We start from the raw sequence: 21,693 nt of genomic DNA, 5'->3' as shown, positions 1-21,693 counted from the left end.
CTTTAATCAGAGGAATATTCTAGTTGAGCTAAGCAGAATTGAGTTGATAATTGCAGAAACGTAAATGGCAGGAAAGTAAATAACAGAAAATGTAATTGCGAGAAGTAAATGACAGAAACATAAATGACGGAAAGTAAATTGCAGAATCGTAAACGGGGATTTGGGAAAATGAATCATAAAAGTAAATGGCAGAAAGTAAAGAGAATAGGTAAGATCAGAAATGGGGGATTCGTTGGGCTCAGGAGATGTTGTATTCTCCGGATCAAGTTCATTCTCATCTCTTCCTCAATCAATGCATTCATTAATCTCCTTGGCAATCTTAAGTGATTGGATTCCAATTCCTTGGCAACCCATTCTCTCATATCTTGATCAATAGCCAATTCCTTTGTCTAATTTCTCATGAGAAGAGATGAAGTATGGTCACTAATTATACCACATATATTCCCAAATCAAAGTGTTAGTAGGATTATATGTCACCATATCCATCCAAACCCCAATTTGGTCCAACATGAGAAAGCATTTCTAGCATGATCTCTTCATTCCTTTTCCAAGGTCCGAAGAGATCCAAGTATGAATAGTTTCTTTTCCAAGACAACTACCCAATAGGATGAAGATTGAAAGCTTTATAGTAAAATCAAAAGAAAATAAAGAAGAAGAATAATGAAACTATTATTGATCTATCAAATTACAACAGAGCACCCTAACCCAATGAAAGTGGTTTAGTTGTTCATGGCTCTGGAAATGGAAAGCATAAATGGAAAGTACATTTTCAAAATAAGACTAGAAGTTACAGAGAAAGTAAAATATAGAGTGTAGTTCTCCCAATTGCCAAAAGCTTTTTTTACTAGTTCAAAACTACTCCTATATAAACTACTTTTCTGATCTTCTAGTTGGCTCTTCAAGTCTTGGATATGGGCCTCTGGATCTTTAGTTGAAGAAGTTACAGTCTTTCAGTGGGCTCAGCTTTGCTTGCAAAAAAAGTGTGAGTTAGGCATGGACGTTAGTTAGGACGTTAGTGGCGTTAATGTTAAGTGAAAATGTGGGTTTGAGAACGTTAGTGATGATCACCTTTTTCACTAACGTTTCAAGCCAAAAAATGGTCCACATTAACTTCAACGTTAGTGGCACTAACGTGACCACTAACGCTGCCCCTTGGTCCTTTGCAAACTGGTGCACGAAATTGTGTATGTCAATGTCAATATTACTATTTCTCACAAATTCGCACAACTAACCAGCAAGTGCACTGGGTCGTCCAACTAATACCTTACGTGAGTAAGGGTCGAATCCCACAGAGATTGTTGGCTTGAAGCAATCTATGGTTATTTTGTAACTCTTAGTCAAGATATCAATTATAGTTATCAGTTTGAATTGCGAAGAATAAAAGAGCATGAAATAAATACTTGTTCTATAGTAATGGAGAATATGTTGGAGTTTTGGAGATGCTTCGTCTTCTGAATCTCTGCTTTCTCCCTGTCTTCTTCTTCACGCACGCAAGGTTTCTCCTATGGCAAGCTGTGTGTTGGTGGATCCCCGTTGTCAATGGCTACTATCCGTCCTCTTAGTGAAAAAGATCCAGGTACGCTGTCACCGCACGGCTAATCATCTATCGGTTCCCACTCATGCTAGAATAGGATCCATTGATCCTTTTGCGTCTGTCACTACGCCCAGCCCTTGTGAGTTTGAAGTTCGTCACAGTCATTCAATCCCTGAATCCTACTCGGAATACCACAGACAAGGTTTAGACTTTTCGGATTCTCAAGAATGCTGCCAATGGATTCTAGCTTATACCACAAAGATTCTGATTAAGGAATCCAAGAGATATTCATTTAATCGAAGGTAGAACGGAGGTAGTTGTCAGGCACGCGTTCATAGGTTGAAGATGATGATGAGCGTCACGGATCATCACATCCATCATATTGAAGTGCGAATAAACATCTTAGATAGAAACAAGCGTGTTTGAATAGAAAACAGAAATAATTGCATTAATTCATCGAGACACAGCAGAGCTCCTCACCCCCAACAATGGAGTTTAGAGACTCATGCCGTCAAAGAGTGTAAAGTTCAGATCTAAAATGTCATGAGATACAAAATAAATCTCTAAAAGTTATTTAAATACTAAACTAGTAACCTAGGTTTACAGAAAATGAATAACTATGATAGATGGTGCAGAAATTCACTTCTGGGGCCCACTTGGTGTGTGCTGGGGCTGGGACTTAAGCTTCTCACATGCTTAGGCTGTTTCTGGAGTTAAACGCTAGGTTGTAACCTATTTCTGGCGTTCAACTCTCATTTGTAACCTGTTTCTGGCGCTGAACGCCAGACTGCAACATGGAACTGGCGTTGAACGCCAGTTTACATCATCTATCCTTGAGCAAATCATGGACTATTATATATTGTTGGAAAGCCCTGGATGTCTACTTTCCAACGCAATTAGAAGCGCGCCAATTGGACTCCTGTAGCTCCAGAAAATCCATTTTGAGTGCAGAGAGGTCAGAATCCAACAACATCAGCAGTCCTCTTTTCAGCCTGAATCAGATTTTTGCTCAGCTCCCTCAATTTCAGCCAAAAAATACCTGAAATTACAAAAAAACACACAAACTCATAGTAAAGTCCAGAAATATGAATTTTTCCTAGAAACTAATGAAAATGAACTAAAAACTAACTAAAATATACTAAAAACTACATGAAATTAACCCCAAAAAGCGTATAAAATATCTGCTCATCACAACACCAAACTTAAACTGTTGCTTGTCCGTTGTCCCCAAGCAACTAGACAAATAAAATAGAATACAAATAAGTCACGAAGCAATAATATCTCAGAGTTTTTGAGTGAAGCTCAGATTCTAATTAGATGAGCGGGACTCGTAGCTTTTTGCTTCCAAACAGTTTTGGCATCTCACTTTATCCATTGAGGCTCAGAATGATTGGCATCTATAGGAACTTAGAATTCAGATAGTGTTATTGATTCTCCTAGTTCAGTATGTTGATTCTTGAACACAGCTACTTTATGAGTCTTGGCCGTGGCCCTAAGCACTTTGTTTTCCAGTATTACCACCAGATACATAAATGCCATAGACACATAATTGGGTGAACCCTTTCAGATTGTGACTCAGCTTTGCTAAAGTCCCCAATTAGAGGTGTCCAGGGTTCTTAAGCACACTCTTCTTTTTGCTTTGGACCTTGACTTTAACCGCTCAGTCTCAAGTTTTCACTTGACACCTTCACGCCACAAGCACATGGTTAGGGACAGCTTAGTTTAGCCGCTTAGGCCAGGATTTGATTCCTTTAGGCCCTCCTATCCACTGATGCTCAAAGCCTTGGATCCTTTTTATTACCCTTGCCTTTTGATTTTAAGGGCTATTGGCTCTTTCTGCTTGCTTTTTCTTTTTCTTTCTATTTTTTTCGGTATATATTTTTTTTTGCAAGCTTTCTGTATTCACTGCTTTTTCTTGCTTCAAGAATCATTTTTATGATTTTTCAGATTATCAAATAACATTTCTCCTGATCATCATTCTTTCAAGAGCCAACATATTTAACATTCATAAACAACAATTTCAAAAGACATATGCACTATTCAAGCATTCATTCAGAAAACAAAAAGTATTGTCACCACATCAAAATAATTAAACTAGTTTCAAGGATGAATTCGAAACCATGTACTTCTTGTTCTTTTGTAATTAAAACATTTTTCATTTAAGAGAGGTGATGGATTCATAGAACATTCATAACTTTAAGGCATAGACACTTAAATACTAATGATCATGAAAGACAAAAACATGAATAAACATAGAGTATAGTAAACAAAAAACAGAAAAGTAAATAGACAAGGAGATTAAGGAACGGGTCCACCTTAGTGAGGGTGGCGTCTTCTTCCTCTTGAAGAACCAATGGTGCTCTTGAGCTCCTCTATGTCTCTTCCTTGCCTTTGTTGCTCCTCCCTTATGGCTCTTTGATTTTCTCTAATCTCATGGAGGATGATGGAGTGCTCTTGGTGCTCCATCCTTAGTTGTCCCATGTTGGAACTTAATTCTCCTAGGGAAATATTGTTTTTAATGCTATTTTTAATCCTGTTTTTAATTTTTTTTTGTAGTTTTTGTGACTCCACATGATCATCAACCTAAAAAATAAAATAACAATAGAAAATAAATAATGAATTAACATTGTGTTGCCTCCCAACAAGCGCTTCTTTAGTGTCAATAGCTTGACAGTGAGCTCTCATTGAGCCTCACAATTGTTCAGAGCAATGTTGGGACCTCCCAACACCAAACTTAGAGTTTGAATGTGGGGGTTCAACACCAAACTTAGAGTTTGGTTGTGGCCCCCCAACACCAAACTTAGGGTTTGACTGTGGGGGCTTTGGTTGATTCTGCAGTGAGAGAAGCTTTTCATGCTTCCTCTCCATGGTTACAGAAGGAGAACCTTGTGTCTTATAGTTTACAATGTCTACAAACCACAGAGCTTCCTGAATAGCAAACAATTGCTCATTCGGAAAGATTTCAGAGATCTCAGTAGGAGGGAGGGATGCTCCTGCTACTGGTTCTATCCGGGACAGGTGATCAGCTAGTTGATTCTCTGTCCCTTTTCTGTCTCTTATTTCTATATCAAACTCTTGTAGAAGCAACACCCATCTTATGAGCCTGGGTTTTAAATCCTGCTTTGTGAGTAGATATTTAAGAGCAGCATGGTCAGTGTACACAATCACTTTTGATCCTACTAAGTATGATCTAAACTTGTCAATGGCATAAACCACTGCAAGCAGCTCTTTTTCTGTGGTTGTGTAATTCTTCTGTGCGTCATTCAAAATACGGCTAGCATAGTGAATGACGTGCAGAAGCTTATTATGCCTCTGTCCCAATATTGCACCAATAGCATGGTCACTGGCATCATACATTAGTGCAGAAATGACAGCTGCTGTGACCAGCTTAGCTTTCAGGGTCTCAAACGCCTGCAGACACTCTGTGTCAAACACAAATGGTGTGTCAGCAGCTAGCAGATTGCTCAGAGGTTTTGCAATTTTTGAAAAATCCTTTATAAACCTCCTATAGAATCCTGTATGCCCCAGAAAGCTTCTGATTGCCTTAACATTGGCAGGTGGTGGTAATTTTTCAATTACTTCAACTTTAGCTCGATCCACCTCTATTCCCTTGTTTGAAATTTTATGCCCAAGGACAATCCCTTCAGTCACCATAAAGTGACATTTTTCCCAGTTTAAAACTAGGTTGGTCTCTTGGCATCTTTTCAGAACAAGTGTTAAATGGTTAAGGCAGGAGCTGAATGAGTCTCCAAATACTGAAAAGTCATCCATGAAGACTTCCAAAAACTTCTCTACCATATCAGAGAAGATAGAGAGCATGCACCTCTGAAAGGTTACAGGTGCATTACACAGACCAAAAGGCATCCTTCTGTAGGCAGACACTCCAGAAGGACATGTGAATGCGGTTTTTTCTTGGTCTGGAGGATCTACTGCAATTTGGTTGTAACCTGAATAGCCATCTAAAAAGCAGTAATATTCATGACCGGCTAGTCTCTCTAGCATCTGGTCTATGAATGGTAAAGGAAAATGATCCTTCCTGGTGGCTGTATTGAGCCTTCTGTAGTCAATACACATACGCCACCATGTAACTGTTCTTGTAGGAACCAGTTCATTCTTTTCATTATGAACCACTGTCATTCCTCCCTTCTTAGGGACAACATGGACAGGGCTCACCTAGGGGCTATCAGAAATAGGATAGATAATCCCAGCCTCTAGTAACTTAGTAACCTCTTTCTGCACCACCTCCTTCATGGCGGGATTTAGCCGCCTCTGTGCTTGAACCACTGGCTTAGCATCATCCTCCAATAGGATCTTGTGCATGCATCTGGATGGGCTAATGCCCTTAAGATCACTTATGGACCACCCAAGAGCTGTCCTGTGTGTCCTTAGCACCTGAATTAGTGCTTTCTCTTCCTGTGGCCCTAAAGCAGAGCTTATGATTACAGGAAAAGTGTCACGTTCTCCCAGAAATGCATATTTCAGGGATGGTGGTAGTGGTTTGAGCTCGGGTTTAGGAGGTTTCTCCTCTTCCTGAGGAGTTTTCAGAGGTTCTTTTATTTCCTCTGGTTCCTCCAGATCAGGCTGAACATCTTTAAAAATGTCCTCTAGCTCTGATTCGAGACTCTCAGTTATATTGACCTCTTCCACCAGGAAGTCAATAATATCAACGCCCAGGCAGTCGTCTGATGTGTCTGGATGTTGCATAGCTTTGAAAACATTCAACTTAAACTCATCCTCATTGACTCTCAGGGTTATCTCCCCTTTTTGGACGTCAATGAGGGTTCGTCCAGTTGCTAGGAATGGTCTTCCTAGAATGAGAGTTGCACTCTTGTGCTCCTCCATTTCCAGCACTACAAAGTCAGTAGGGAAGGTAAATGGCCCAACCTTGACAATCATGTCCTCAATTATGCCTGATGGATATTTAATGGAGCCATCAGCAAGTTGGAGACATATCCGGGTTGGTTTAACTTCTTCAGTTAAACCAAGCTTCTTAATAGTGGATGCAGGTATTAGGTTGATGCTTGCCCCAAGATCACATAAAGCTGTCTTGGTGCAATTACCCTCTAGTGTGCATGGTATTAGAAAGCTTCTGGGATCTTTAAGCTTTTCTGGAAAGCTTTTCAGAATGACTGCACTACATTCTTCAGTGAGGAGAACTCTTTCAGTTTCTCTCCAATCCTTCTTATGACTTAAGATCTCCTTCATGAACTTGGCATAAGAAGGTATTTGCTCAAGTGCCTCTGCAAATGGAATCTTTATTTCAAGAGTCCTGAGATAATCTGCAAAGTGAGCAAATTGCTTATCCTGCTCCTCTTGGCGGAGTTTTTGAGGATAAGGTATCTTGGCTTTATATTCCTCAACCTTAGTTGCTGCAGGTTTATTTCCTACAGAGGTGGTTGGAGAAGCCTTTTTAGAGGGGTTGTTATCAGCACTTGTGAGTGTCTGATCCCTCACTGGCATTTGAATGCCAGGGTTAGAAGCTGGAGTCGCGTTGGACGCCAACTCCTTACTTGTTCCTAGTGTTTGAACGCCAGAATTGAGCTTCCATTGGGCGTTTGACGCCAAATCCTTGCCTGTTTCTGGTGTTTGAATGCCAGAGTTATTCCTCTCTAGGCTCTTACTGTCCTCAGAGGGATTTTGGATAGCAGTTTATTCTTTTCTTGGCTTCCTGCTACCTTGAAGTGAGGTATTTAATGTTTTCCCACTTCTTAATTGAACTGCTTGGTACTCTTCTGTTATTTGTTTTGATAATTGTTGTTCTGTTTGCTTCAACTGTACCTCCATATTTATATTAGTCATTCTTGTTTCTTGTAGTATCTCCTTGAATTCGGCCAGCTGTTTTGTTAGAAAGTCTAATTGCTGATTGAATTCAGTAATTTGTTCTGCAGGACTGAGTTCAGCAGTTACTGTTTTAGCATCTTCTTTCATGGAAGATTCACTATTTAGGTACAGATGCTAATTTTTGGCAACTGTATCAATAAGCTCTTGAGCCTCTTCAATTGTCTTTCTCATGTGTATAGATCCACCAACTGAGTGATCTAGAGAAATTTGAGCTCTCTCTGTAAGCCCATAATAGAAGATGTCTAACTGCACCCATTCTGAAAATATTTCGGCATTTTCTTAGCATCTCTCTGTATCTCTCCCAGGCATCATAAAGAGATTTATTATCTCCTTGTTTAAAGCCTTGGATGTCCAACCTTAACTGTGTCATCCGTTTTGGAGGGAAGTATTGATTCAGGAATTTTTCTGACAGCTGTTTCCATGTCCTTATGCTACCCTTAGGTTGGTTATTTAACCACCTCTTAGCTTGGTCTTTTACAGTAAATAGAAATAGTAATAATCTGTAGACATCCTGATCTACGTCCTTATCATGTACTGTGTCAGCAATTTGTAAAAATTGTGCCAGAAACTCTGTAGGTTCTTCCTGTGGAAGACCGGAATACTGGCAACTTTGCTGCACCATGATATTAAGCTGAGGATTCAACTCAAAGCTACTGACTCCAATGGAGGGTATACAGATACTGCTCCCATATGAAGCAGTAGTGGGGTTAGCATATGACCCCAGAGTCCTTCTGGACTATTCATTTCCACTTAGGTCCATGATAGAGAAAGGGAGATGATGCGGATTACAAATATTTTTCTTTTGAAAACTAAAATTAAAATAAAATAAAATAAAATAAAATAACTGAAAAATTTACTATATTTTCGAAAATTAGAAGAAAAAAATAAAAGAAAATTGAAAACTAAATTAATTAAAAAGATTTGAAAAAAAATGTGGGTGAGGATTTTCAAAAAAAATGAAGAGAGAGAAATTGGTTAGGAAGTTTTGAAAAAGATATGTCTTAAAGTTATGAAATAAAAAAAATAAAATAAAAAAAGAAAAGATATGAAAAAGATTTGATTTTAAGATTTGAGATTAAAAAAGATAAGATAAGCCAGGTAAGAGAAGATAAGGAATTTAAATTAAAAAGTGTTGAAATTTAAATTTTAAATTTGAAAATAAATTTTGAAATTTTGAAATTTTGAAATTTGAATTTTGAAATTTGAATTTTGAAAATTGAAATTTGAAATTTGAATTTTGAAAATTGAAATTTGAAATTTGAATTTTGAAAATTGAAATTTGAATTTTGGATGTTAAAATTTGAAATTTGAAATAAGATAAGATAAGATTTTGAAAAAGATATGATTTTTTTTTTGAAAAAGATTGGAATTTTGAAATTTTAAAACTAAGATAAGATAAAATAAAAAAATTTTAAAATAAAATCTGAAAAAGGAAAATTCGAAAAATCAATTAAAATAAAGGAAAAATATATTTTTGAATTCAATGAGGAAAGAGAAAAACAATAAAAAGACACAAAACTTAAAATTTTTAGATCTAATGCTCCTTATTTTCGAAAATTTTGGAGGGAAACACCAAGGAACACCAAACTTAAAAATTTTAAGATCAAAACACAAGGAAGACTCAAGAACACTTTGAAGACTCACAAGAACAACAAGAACATGAAGATCGAACACCAAACTTAAAATTTTTGGAAAACCAAAATAAAACTTTCGAAAACTAAAGAAAAATCAACAAGAAAACACCAAACATAAAGTTTGGCACAAGATTTATTCAAAGAAAAATTATTTTTGAAAAAGTTTTTAAAAAGAGGATAGCCAATTACCAAGAACATAAGCACCACGCTCTAGCCAATTGAGCTATAAATTTAAAGTGTTTTAACAAGGTATAAATAAATCTTTTTTTTTAGATGATAATAATTCGAAAATGCACAAGAAAAACAAGAAAAATCACAAAACAAGAAAAACTAAAGATCAAACAAGGAAAATAAACAAGAACAACTTGAAGATTAAGAAAGAACAAAGAACATGCAATTCGAAAATTTAAAGGGAAATAAAAACATGCAGTTGACACCAAACTTAAAACATGACACTAAACTCAAACAGAAAAACTCAATTATTAGTTAAAAAAAATTTCGAAAAATTTAAAAAGAGAAAATAAGGATTTTAAAAAAATAATTTCAACCAAAAACAATAATAGAAGACTCTAAACCAAAAAGAAAAAATTTTCCTAATCTAAGCAACAAAATAAACCGTCAGTTGTCCAAACTCGAACAATCCCCGGCAATGGCGCCAAAAACTTGGTACACAAAATTGTGTATGTCAATGTCAACTTGGAAGCGCGCCAATTAGTGCCCCTGGATATCTACATTCCAATGCAATTGGAAGCGCGCCAATTGGACCCCTGTAGCACCAGAAAATCCATTTCGAGTTCAGGGAGATCAGAATCCAACAGTATCAGCAGTCCTCTTTTCAACCTGAATCAGATTTTTGCTCAGCTCCCTCAATTTCAGCCAGAAAATACCTGAAATTACAGAAAAATACACAAACTCATAGTAAAGTCCAGAAATATAAATTTTGTCTAGAAACTAATGAAAATGAACTAAAAACTAACTAAAACATACTAAAAACTACATGAAATTAACCCCAAAAAGCGTATAAAATATCCGCTAATCACAAACGTTATTGGAATTCACCTTTTCCAATAACGTTGCTTATCGCCCCTTTTCCACACGTTGGAGTTCACATTAGTGTAACTAACGTGACCATTAACGTGGGCTTGCCTTTCTTCGAGAGCGTTAGTGACACTTACCTTTGTCACTAACGCTCCAAACGCCCCTCCTTCCCACGTTAGAGTTCACGTTAATTAGATTAATGTGGCCTCTAACGTGGTGATGATTGCCATTCCCAATGTTAGTGACAAAGGTGAGTGTCACTAACGTTGGTCCATCAATTCTTCCTCCACGTTAGCTTCCACGTTAATGTAATTAACGTGGCAACTAACGTGGGCAATAGTGGCTTAATCCAACGTTAGTGACAAAGGTGAGTGTCACTAACGTTGGTAATTCCTTGTTTCTTCCACGTTAGAGTTCACGTTAATGTAATTAACGTGACTCTTAATGTGGCCAAGTGCCCCTTTTCCAACGTTAGTGGTATTCACTTTTACCACTAACGTTGGAGCTTCCTTTCTCCTCCACGTTAGCTTCCACGTTAATATAATTAACGTGGCAACTAACGTGGGCTACAATGGCTTTCAAAGGTGTTATTGGCGATCACTTTTCTCATTAACGTTGCAAGCTAGCTCCCATTCCACGTTAGTGGTCACGTTAATTAGATTAATGTGGCTACTAACGTGGTTCTTCCTTGCTTCCTTTGTCCTGAAATCAAGCAATTAAAGTGCATCAAAGCTCTATTCCAAGTCATATGATCATGCATTGTCCAATTTGTCATTAAATTCATGCAAAATTCTCATGAAATCATGTAAAGTTCACAATGTTTGCTTGAATCAAGATGTAAGTGAATATCTACCCAAAACTTGCTTATTCACGAAGAAAATGCATGAAACTACCCTAAAATAGTAAAGAAAAGGTCAGTGAAACTGGCCAAAATGCCATGGCATCACAACACCAAACTTAAAACTTGCTTGTCCCTAAGTAAATACTAAAACATAAGAATGATGAATGAAAGAATAAGAGAAATAAGTTCTTATTATAGAAGTAAAGCTGCTGGTTTATGGGGTTTCATGCATAGCAACTTAGGTTCATTCCTTTACTGGTTTCCAGGTCTTTATCATGCCTTTGAATACGTGCTTGATTGCATCCTATGAGATCCTTATTCTTTGATCCTCCCTTTTTTCTCAGGGTTTATTGCATCCTTAGGCTAAGTGCTCTGTGAGGGGGCGACTCTTTAAAATAAGCTTTCAGTCAACACTCCCGAGCCAGTTGGTTCAAGGTGCTAGGTGTTGAAGCACCCCTAAGGACTTACTCCCTCAAGTCTCTCCCCCCCAAACATGCACACCACAGGCACATGGTTTGTTATTTTCTTTCATTGAGGCCTTGGTGTCCAGCACCTCTTTGGGTTACTAAATGTTCTGTAGCAAGGTTGCTCTTAATAGTGGATTTTCAGTTGATAATCCCGGTTTAGTTAACCCAAGTTACCAAGTGATGAAGCACTCCTAAGAACTTATTCATCCAAGCAGATCCTTGGTATAGGATCACCACAGACACATCCCTCAAGATTTAAACCCTTGGTGCCTAGCCTTATTTATTCTTTTTCTTTATTTTTCAAACTCTTAGTGTTCTTTCTCTTTTTCTTATTAGGATCTTGTTGTTTGGTTAATCTCATATAATGTGTTTCAAGCATGTAATTCAGTACACATAAGTGCCTTCATACCTTATAGGTGATCCAACTTAGCTAATCTATTATCCCACCACCAACCTTGAGGACTTATTTCACCATATGAACTCTACTCTAGTTTCTTTCAAAAATTCTCTTTCATTAAATTCAAAGGGCAAGCATACAAGTAAGTAGGACGAAAATGAAACAGGTAACTTGGACCAGCACACATAGACTTAACAACTGAAAATGCTAAAGACAGAATTGAAAATTCCTAAGCTACTATGGAAGCATGTTTTATTTCATACATGATTTTCTTATTTAGACTTGAAAAAGATAAAACGAAGAGGGAACTCCACCACCTTTTACTCATGGGGCTGCTTATGCTCTCTTCCTTGTTCGTCCTCTTTGTGTCCTTCTTGGGTGCTTGAACCCCCATTTCCTTTGCGCTTTCCGACCAACTTTTTCCAAAAGCCAGCATCTTCCATCTTCTTTTTCAATGCTTCTTTCTGTTGTTTCACCTTCCCTTCCTCTTGTTCTGTTAGATCTTTTTGGATTGAATCATACCTTGGGATTGCAGAGTGCAAATTATGCATATGTCCAGATACATAGTTCAACTTGGCTTGAGTGTTTATGTTGAATTCTTCCCTATGTAGTTGCCGTCCTTCATTAAGCACGCTGAACTCGTTGAATGCTTTCATCTGAGCTAGCTGACGGTGGTTGAGTTCTTGAAGGCGTTTATCTTGACGCTCTTGCCTTTCAGTTACTTGATTGATGGCTTGAGTGAGCTGGGAGTAGTGTTCCTGTTGCTGCTCCATTTGTTGTTTCTGCCACTCGCCTTGTTGATTTATCCAGTTAGCAAGTAGTTCCTCCTAACGATCCATCCGTTGGGATTGGAAGTGTAGCTGTTGCTCTTGTCCTTCCATATATCTCCTTGCCAAGTCTTCAATGGCTCCTTGAATGTGACCCAGATTTATATTGGTTGGATCATAGTACTCTTCTTGCTGGTATTCTTCTTGATGAGGTTCTTCTTGGTGAGATTCTTCTTGGTGAGGTCCTTCTTGTGATGTTCTTTTCCTTATTTGAGGCCTTCTTGGTTGTTGAGCGGGTGCCACATAAGTTATACGCTAGAGCGTAACTAGCCTCCCAGGGTTTACCCACTATGGATTGCTGTCTTCGAAGATCACCTTGGCTTTCTTACATAATCTCAGGATGGTGCTGGGATACAAAAGCCGAGCACTCGGATCACTCTTTTTGGATGCTTCTTGGATTCCCTCAGCTATGATTTCATGTACATTGATGTCTCCACCGCTCATAATGCAATGTAGCATAGTAGCTCGAGGAATGTTGACCTCAGAATTCTTTGAAGCTGGAAGGATAGATCTTCTCACGAGCTCAAACCATCCTTTGGCTTTCGGGGTGAGATCTCCTCGTCTAATGAACCGTGGTCTCTTATCTAAATACCTTTCCCAATCTGATCCTATGACACACATGTCATTTACAATTTCTTCAAGCTCATCATTGTCGGGGCCATTACCTATTCTCGCTTGATAACTTGGCTTGTCAGAGGGTTGTTATCTAAGATGAAGAGTCCTCATTATAGCATTGGGACTGAAATCTACCTATGTTCCTCTCACATAGCTTTTGAAGGTAGGAGCTTTGGTATTGTCCTCTCTGGCTACATTGGCATAGAACTCTTCAATGAGATTTGCATTTATCTTTGTTTTTGGGTTCGTGAACTCTTGCCAACCCCTTTGTTCAATCTTTTCTCTAATCTGCAGGCACTCGTCATCGTTGAATTGGAATGTCAGCTCAGGCAGCACTTTCTTGTGTTTTATATGTTCGAATTGAAGCTCATGAAAAGCGGTCTTGAACCTTCCTTCATCAAAAGGAATGCTCTCCTCCGGTGCCTTTCCCTTTCTCATTTTGGAGCTTGATGATGCCATAAGTGACTTTTGATATGTGAGGGTGTAGTTAAGGGAGTGGGTGAGAGTGTTTTCGATGGGATAAGAGGTGTTGAGTTCCAAAAGTGAGAAGTACAAAGAAAGGGGAATTGGAATGTAAAGGGGTACAGATTAGGAACCACTTATATAGAGAAGTGGTGAGTAAATGAAAGGTGTGGATTGATGGTGTAGGCGTATGATGAACGGATGGGGTTTAGCATGGGATGAGCACAAGGATCATCAACTTTATGATGGGGTTGGTTCGATTTCCAAGCGTGTCATTCTTCCAATGTTGCATGGCAACATTTCCCAATGCATTCCCCTTGAAGACATGTGTATAGTCCCCTCTTTTTGAAGTGGCCGAACCCTCCTTCTTCAATTGTCTCATCAATTCCTTCCAATCTTCCTTTCATTTCTCCTACAAAAAAAAGAATTCAATTAATAACCTTTTTTAATAATGGTGGCAAAATTTAAAAAGAAAGAATAACTACTTTTTAAAACCTTTTTTTTTGTTTTTAACTAACTAAGTGTTATTCATGAATGCAAACCAACTGATTAATTAACTGTCCATGTATGCAACATAGGTGACACCAAACTTAGTTTGTGGCCATGTGGTAAAAAAAATTGTTCAAGGTTCTAAGAGTGACATGATATGAATTGCATTCATGTTCTCTTCGTGTGCCTTGTACACCAAACTTGTTCTTCACTATATGTTGCATAAAAGGATTCATTCAAGTATATGTCAAAGTTGATTTAGGATTTATGAACCTTGCATTATTAACTACTTTAAAAGCATATAAGACATGGGTTGCCTCCCATGAAGCGCTTCTTTAGCGTCACTAGCTTGACGTTCTGCCTTTGTCAGGGTGGTTGGTAATGCTTCAAATCTTCTTCCCTTGCAGTGAATCTATCTCCATTGGCTTCGTTAAGGATCTCCACATATTCTAAGGAGAGAATTCTGATGATGGTGAAAACTTTAGGCAGCTGAGATGGGATGGTGGGGAGATGAGGTGGGATAGCTGGGAGATAAGCTGATATCACTTTATCCCCTGGAGAGAAATCCTCTATAGGGATCTTCTTGTTCCTCCATCTCCTTGGTGCCTTCTTCCTTGTTTCTTTTGATTCCACCCTGCTCCTTGTGGCCTTCTTTTCCAGGGATATTTTGTTGCTGGTTTCATATGATTCTGGTGGTTTTGGCTCTTCTTGGTTTTCCTTTAGCTGTGACACCTTCTGACTGTTTTGTTTATCAACAAAGGGATTCCCAGGTGTATAGTTTGTGCTTCAGTGCTTGTTTCTTCCACCAGTGCCTTGTCATGATCTTCCTTTGGTTCCTTGTTTTCTTGATCTACTTCTTGTGAGGGTTTGAAGACATTGAAAGTAAGTTGTTCATCATGTATCCTCAGTATTAGCTCTCCTCGCTCCACATCTACAAGCGCTCTGGCTGTAGCTAAGAATGGTCTTCCCAATATGATTGGGTGAAGGTGACTTTCTTCCATTTCCAGTATGACAAAGTCTGTGGGAAGGAAGTAGTTCTCAACTTTTACCAACACGTTTTCAACCACTCCTACTGCTTGTTTTTGGGTTTTGTTAGCCAGCTTGATGACTACGTCTGTGGCGTTAGCTCATTGATCTGCAGCTTCTTCATGAGGGATAAAGCCATTAAGTTGATGCTTGCTCCCAGGTCATAGAGTCCCTTATCAATCAGTGTTTCTCCTATAGCACAAGGAATGTGAAAACTCCCTGGATCCTTCCTCTTTGTGGGCAACTCTGGTTGAATGAGAGCACTGCACTCCTTATTCATCAATATTGTTTGCCCTCCTTTGAGTGAGCTTTTCTTGGTCAGCAGCTCCTTCATGCACTTAATGTATGAGGGTATTTGTTGGAGAGCCCTGATGAATGGTATGTTTACATGAAGAGATGCAAACATGTCGAGGAACCTTGAGTATATTCTCTTTTCTACGCCACCCTTGAGTCTTTGGGGAAAAGGTGCATAGAAGTTTAGAATCTCCCTCTGTGTAGTTTTGGTTTCTCGATTACCCTCTTCCTGCTTCTCTGAAGTATCTCCAGAGTGTTCTAAGGGTTTCTTTAGCTCTTCCTTAGACTCCTTATCACTTATAGTGACCATCTTGCATTCTTCCCATCTCACTTTCTTTGCTTCACCTCTCGGGTTTTTCTCTGTGTCACTTGGGAAGCTGTCAGTAGGTTTGGGAATCTTCTCAGAGAGGTATCCCACTTGAAATTCTAGCCTCTTGATGGTGTCTCCCTGGTTTTTGATATTGGCTCGCACTTCCTCCTTGAACACCTTGTTGTCTTAGATTTCCTTGCATATGCCTTCAAGTAGAGTCTCAATCCTTGAGAGTCTATCTTTGGATGATGGTGAGTTGAGATTGGAGGGGTGAGAAGGGCCATTTTAGTTTTGATATGGATGTTAAGAGGTGTTGTTAGGTGAGTGATGATATGATCTCTGTGTGAAGTGTTGGTGAGCTGCATTATTGCTGGGGTTGTGATGTCTCTGATCTTGGCCTTGATCTTGTTGATTTTCCCACCCAAAGTTTGGGTGGTTCCTCCAACTAGGATTATAAGTTTTGGGGTATGGATCATAGGTCTGCCTAGGTGAGTTCCCAATGTAGTTGGCTTGTTCCTGATCATCCCCTGCCTCTGCATTCACTCCTTCTTGAGCTACTGATGAGGTAGTGATTGCTGCTACTTGGTTCCTCTCCATCTTTTTGGTAAGGTCAGCCAGCTGCTTGGTGATCATCTTGTTTTGAGCCAGCAGTGCATCCACATTGTTTAGCTCCATCACTCCTCTAGTATTGCCTCTTTCAAAAGCATAGAAGTAGTCATTTTCAGCTACAGTCTCAATGACATCTATGGCTTCTTCAATGGTCTTCTTCTTGTTTAGAGACCCCCAGATGAATGGTCTACTGCCTTCTTTGATTCGTAAGAAAGACCTTCATGGAAAATGTGTAACTGCACCCATTCATTGAACATATCTGGCGGGCACCTTCTTGTCAAGTCCTTAAACCTCTCCCATGCTTCATAGAGAGTTTCACCATCTTGTTGCCTGAAGGTTTGTACCTCAGCTCTCAACCTGTTGATTCTTTGAGGAAGATTAATGAGAGAAGCTTTTGCGTGGTCTAGAAATTTACGGATAAATCCTCGTTGCAAGTATAGTTTCTAAACCTTCAAAAGTCCTTTCATACAAATGTTTTGGTTGTCACAAGTAACAAACCCCTTTAAAATTGATAACCGAGTATTTAAACCTCGGGTCGTTTTCTCAAGGAATTGCAGGGAGGTATGTTCTTATTATTGATTATGAGTCTTATAAATTAGGGGTTTTAGAAAGTAAGGAAGTAGTATGTTGAATGATAAGAAAAATAAAATAAACTCTTGGCAAGGTATTATAACGGAAAGTCCTATCCTGGTTATCCTTATCAATTGTAATGAGAATTGGATTTTTCTCCCACTTTGTTAACCTCTAACTATGAAGGTAAGTTAAGTAAATAAATTAATTTTTATTCCTCAGGTCCTAGTCTTTCCTTGGGAAAGGCTAGAGTTATTGGAACTTGAATTAATTCTTGAAGAATTCCAATTTTCAGTCAACAATGAGTTTGATAACTCAAGTGTCTCCAATGACTCAACCAAAGCCAAAAGGGAAAAATTCAAATTATTTGTATAATAAATAAAAGAAAGCAATAATAAACTGAAATACCTCAAATAACATTAATTCAAAGAGTAATCTGTAACATAGAAGAATTCATAAATAAAATTGGGAAAATAATAAAATGAACATTGAACCTGGGATTGAGAGTCAGTCCTAAAACTAAGAGAAATCCTAAATCCTAATCCTAAGAGAGAGGAGAGAACCTCTCTCTCTAAAACTACATCTACTCCTAAAATTGTGAATATGAAAGCTTGTTTTTGAATGGATGCATTCCCTCACTTTATAGCTTCTAATCTATGCTTTCTGGGCCGAAAACTGGGTCAGAAACAGCCTAGAAATCGCTGGTTGCGAAATCTGCCACGCTGGTTTTTCGTTACTGCGACGCGTCCGCATGGAGCACGCGGTCGCGTCGCCTAGCGTCAGGGCAACTATCACATATTACATATCAAATCGAAGCCCTGGACGTTAGCTTTCCAACGCAACTGAAACCACGTCATTTGGACCTCTGTAGCTAAAGTTATAGTCGTTTGAGTGCGAAGAGGTCAGGCTGGACAACTTAGCAATTTCTCCAACTTCTTGTATTCCTTCCACTTTTGCATGCTTCCTTTCCATCCTCTGACCCATTCCTGCCCTGTAATCTCTGAAATCACTTAACACACATATCAAGGCATCTAATGGTAATAAGAGAGGATTAAACATAGGGAACTTAAGACCAAAGAAGCATGTTTTCAATCAAAGCACATAATTAGGAAGGCAAATGTAAAACCATGCAAATAGTATGAATAAGTGGGTAAAGAGTTGATAAAATCCACTCAATTGAGCACAAGATAGACCATAAAATAGTGGTTTATCAACCTCCCCACACTTAAACACTAGCATGTCCTCATGCTAAGCTCAAGAGAAGCTATAAAGGTGAAGAGGAGTAGTAGAATGTATGAAATGCAACCTATCTATATGAATGGAACTACATGCAAAATGATTCTACCTACTTGGTTAAAAATAAATAAGTTCTCCAAGACAAACATGAATCAGATTTCACTAATTCAAACTACACAATAAAAGATAAGTAAACTTGTAAGAAGATAGCTCATGAAAGCAGGGAACATAGAATTGAGCATTGAACCCTTACTAGTAGTGTATATCACTCTAATCTCTCAAGTGTATAGGGTAATCACTCTACTCTTCCCTAGTCATGCTTTTTAAACCTTGTTTTTCATCTAACCAATCAACAATATTTAATGTATCAATGCAAACATCATGAGGTCTTTTCAAGGTTGTAATGGGGCTAAGGTAAGGGTATAAGGATATATGTATGGCCAAGTGAGCTTTATAAAGTGAATCCTTGATTAGTCTAAGATCTCACCTAACATATACATACTTTATACAATCTTAAAATACTTTACCTAGCTACCCCAAATTTTTCCCACTTTTGTATTACATGCTCAAGTATCAAACTTATTTTTTGAATCTTGTCCCATGTGCATTGATTCTTTTTATTTTGCATTTGAGGTAATATTATTTTTCTTCTCTTTTCTTTTTTTTTTGTATCCCCTTATTTAATTACTTAATATATATATATATATATATATATATATATATATTATGTCTACGCTGGTTCAAATCCAGCTCGGCCCAATAATTTGCCGATCCACCATAAAAAGATATAACCATTTGTTGTTCTCCGGAAATGGCCGATATGCTCAGATATGGGAGAAAATAAAATGTGATAAATCTTTAGGGATCTTTTTTTACGGACCATATATACATATAAAATTCAAATCTTGTTAATGATCTAGATCCTTATTAGGATCTCTAAGTATAATATAAAAAACGATTAAATAAAAAAAAGATAAAAAAAAAGACCGCTTGGTGGGCCGGAAATGCCCGACTTATCAATTTATCCGGTAAACTACTGGGAGCTCATGTAGCCCATGCCTATATATATATATATATATATTCAATGCACATGGTAATTTAATTATTTTGATTTCACATGAGCATGCTTCCCAAATTTTCAAATAACTTATTCAATTTAATTCCCCTTTTTTTTTATTTTGTCATCCCATGTTCCCATAAAATTTCCCACACTTAAATTATACACAATATCTATCTTAAGCTAACCAAGGATTCAACTTGGGATTTATTATTTTATTTTTCTGCTTAAGGCTAGTAATGTGGTTTATAGAACAAGAGGGGATTAAAAAGTTCAAGGGGGCTAACAAGGGTGATGTAAAGGGTAGGCTTATTTGGGATAAGTGAGCTAAAATCAAACAATGGCCTCAATCATATGCAAACATGTAAATACACTAAATATTGGACATATAGAATGGAACAAAGTAAAGATCACAATTATAGAGAAGCAAACACAAAAGAATAAAATATTTATGGTTAAATAATGTAATCATATAAATAAGCTCAAATCTCACAGGTTGTGTGTTCTTTAGCTATAATTCATGTTCCAAATACAACTTCCAAACAAGTTTTAACATAAAAAAAATATATTTTTTTTTTCAATTTAGATTAGTGAAATTTTTCAAAAATAGGGTCTTAAAAAGAAATTTATTACTTTAACCAAGTAGTAACTAAATGCACAAAATCAAATAAATATGCAATCAAACATGCAAATGCAACAACTAACAAGGAAAATAAAATATTGGTGTTGAGAAGAAAATACTAACCCATGGAGATTGGTATCGACCTCCCCACACTTAAAGATTGCACCGTCCTCGATGCATGCTGAGATGTGCAGGTGGACGGGTTGTTCCAACTGGCGCTTTTCTCCAAAGATTGTGCAGATGGACTTGTTTGTTTCCCCTTTTAGAAGTTTCTCCCTTTTTCCGTCTTTGGTGGCCAGCCTGAAAGAAGAGAAAAGGAAGAACAGTAATACCCAAAAGTAAAGATAAGAAAATAAATGAAGTATGGGTGGGTTAATGCCAAATGATAAGGGTCTCATTTACATGGAAGCTTCAACATGTACGTGAGAAAATAATAGAAGCACATGGCATACTAGTGGTGCAAAATTTGCAACAAAGGAGAGGAAAATGTGGGTAATGCAAGATAGTATAAGTTCATATCAATGCAAGAGAAGTACAAGAATCATAAAAGATTAGCATTGATTTAAATAATATTACCCAATCAGAATAAAACAAGTTACTAAGCACCCAAAATATTTCAAGAGAAGATGCAACAGTGAAATAAGAAAATTTAACACCAAGGAAAAAAAATAAATTTAGAAAAGAAAATAAAAATACGCACTAAATTAAAATGCAATGAATGAAATATTCAAATAAATTAAGTAAAATAAAATAAAAGATAAAAAGAATGAGAAGGGAAAGAAATAAAGTAAGAAATAAAGAAGAAAGAAGAAAAGATAGAAGAAATTAGGATTGGGGAAAAAAAGATAAGATAATTGGCTGATCTGGATAAGCTGTGCGGCGCAGGCGACGCGGACGCGTGAGTGACGCGGTCGCGTGGTGCGCAATAAGGTCAGGTGACGCGGACGCGTGGGGCACGCGATCGCGTGGCTTGATTTGTGCTAGTGGCGCGAGTGCAGCCTCGCGGTCGCACAACTCTCTGTTCAAAACTTAATATCACTACAACAAATAAGGGCTTTCGCAACGGTCAAAAACCGTTGTCATAGATTGAAAAACCGTTCCTAAAACTTTAGGCAACGCTTTGGCAACGGTTTTTGACCTGTGGTATATACGGCCATTGCCAGTGGTCAAAGGCAACGGTTTTTTACCTAAGGAAACAGTAATCAAAAAACCGTTACCAAAATTACTAGCATAGACAACGTTTTGAAAGAAAATTTTAAACAACGGTTTTGAACCGTTACTCGATAAGCAACGGTTTTAAAACGTTCTCTTTCATAATCCAACAATTTAAAACTATAACTGAATAGGCAACGGTTTTAAACTGTTGTAGTTTTATTATTCACAAAGCCAACAGTTTTAAAGCGTTACTGTTGGTGTCATTTTATGGCAACGGTTTTAATATCATTGCCATTTTGTAGTCGTCTAAGACAACGGTTTTAAAACGTTACCATTTGTGTCATTTTTTGGCAACAGTTTTAATTTCAATTTTTTTTAATTATTTAGTGTCAATAAATAATCTAAACTATTTGAATAAATTCACTAAAGAAACATAATTGCGCCTTTCCCATCAAATTTGACTTATAAACATTGTTGTCAGATCCATAATCACATTATTTGCTAGTAAGAATAAAATATGTGTACATGTCCTTATGTTTCTAAAAGAAACAAGACTAATATTCTCAATTGAACATATTCCCAAATAGCTTCTTTATCTTTAATCCCCTTGCAGTTTGTGAAAATTAATGGACAAATATCTGAATTCCTTGCCACTGTGCCCAATTTGCT

At 37.6% G+C, this 21,693-nt stretch overlaps 1 non-coding gene across 1 annotated transcript; it reads left to right on the top strand.

Annotated features, from left to right (window-relative positions):
* The first annotated feature begins 16,636 nt into the window (after nt 1-16,636).
* On the top strand, nt 16,637-16,743 carry LOC148555774 (small nucleolar RNA R71). Its single transcript, XR_015887570.1, has one exon. It is a non-coding gene; the product is annotated as a small nucleolar RNA R71 (small nucleolar RNA).
* The last annotated feature ends 4,950 nt before the right edge of the window (nt 16,744-21,693 follow it).

The sequence above is a fragment of the Arachis ipaensis genome, chromosome B6 (assembly GCF_059453495.1).
Source record: "Arachis ipaensis isolate K30076 ecotype BB chromosome B6, ASM5945349v1, whole genome shotgun sequence".
NCBI lineage: Eukaryota > Viridiplantae > Streptophyta > Magnoliopsida > Fabales > Fabaceae > Arachis > Arachis ipaensis.
This window is presented reverse-complemented; position numbering and strand designations above follow the sequence as displayed.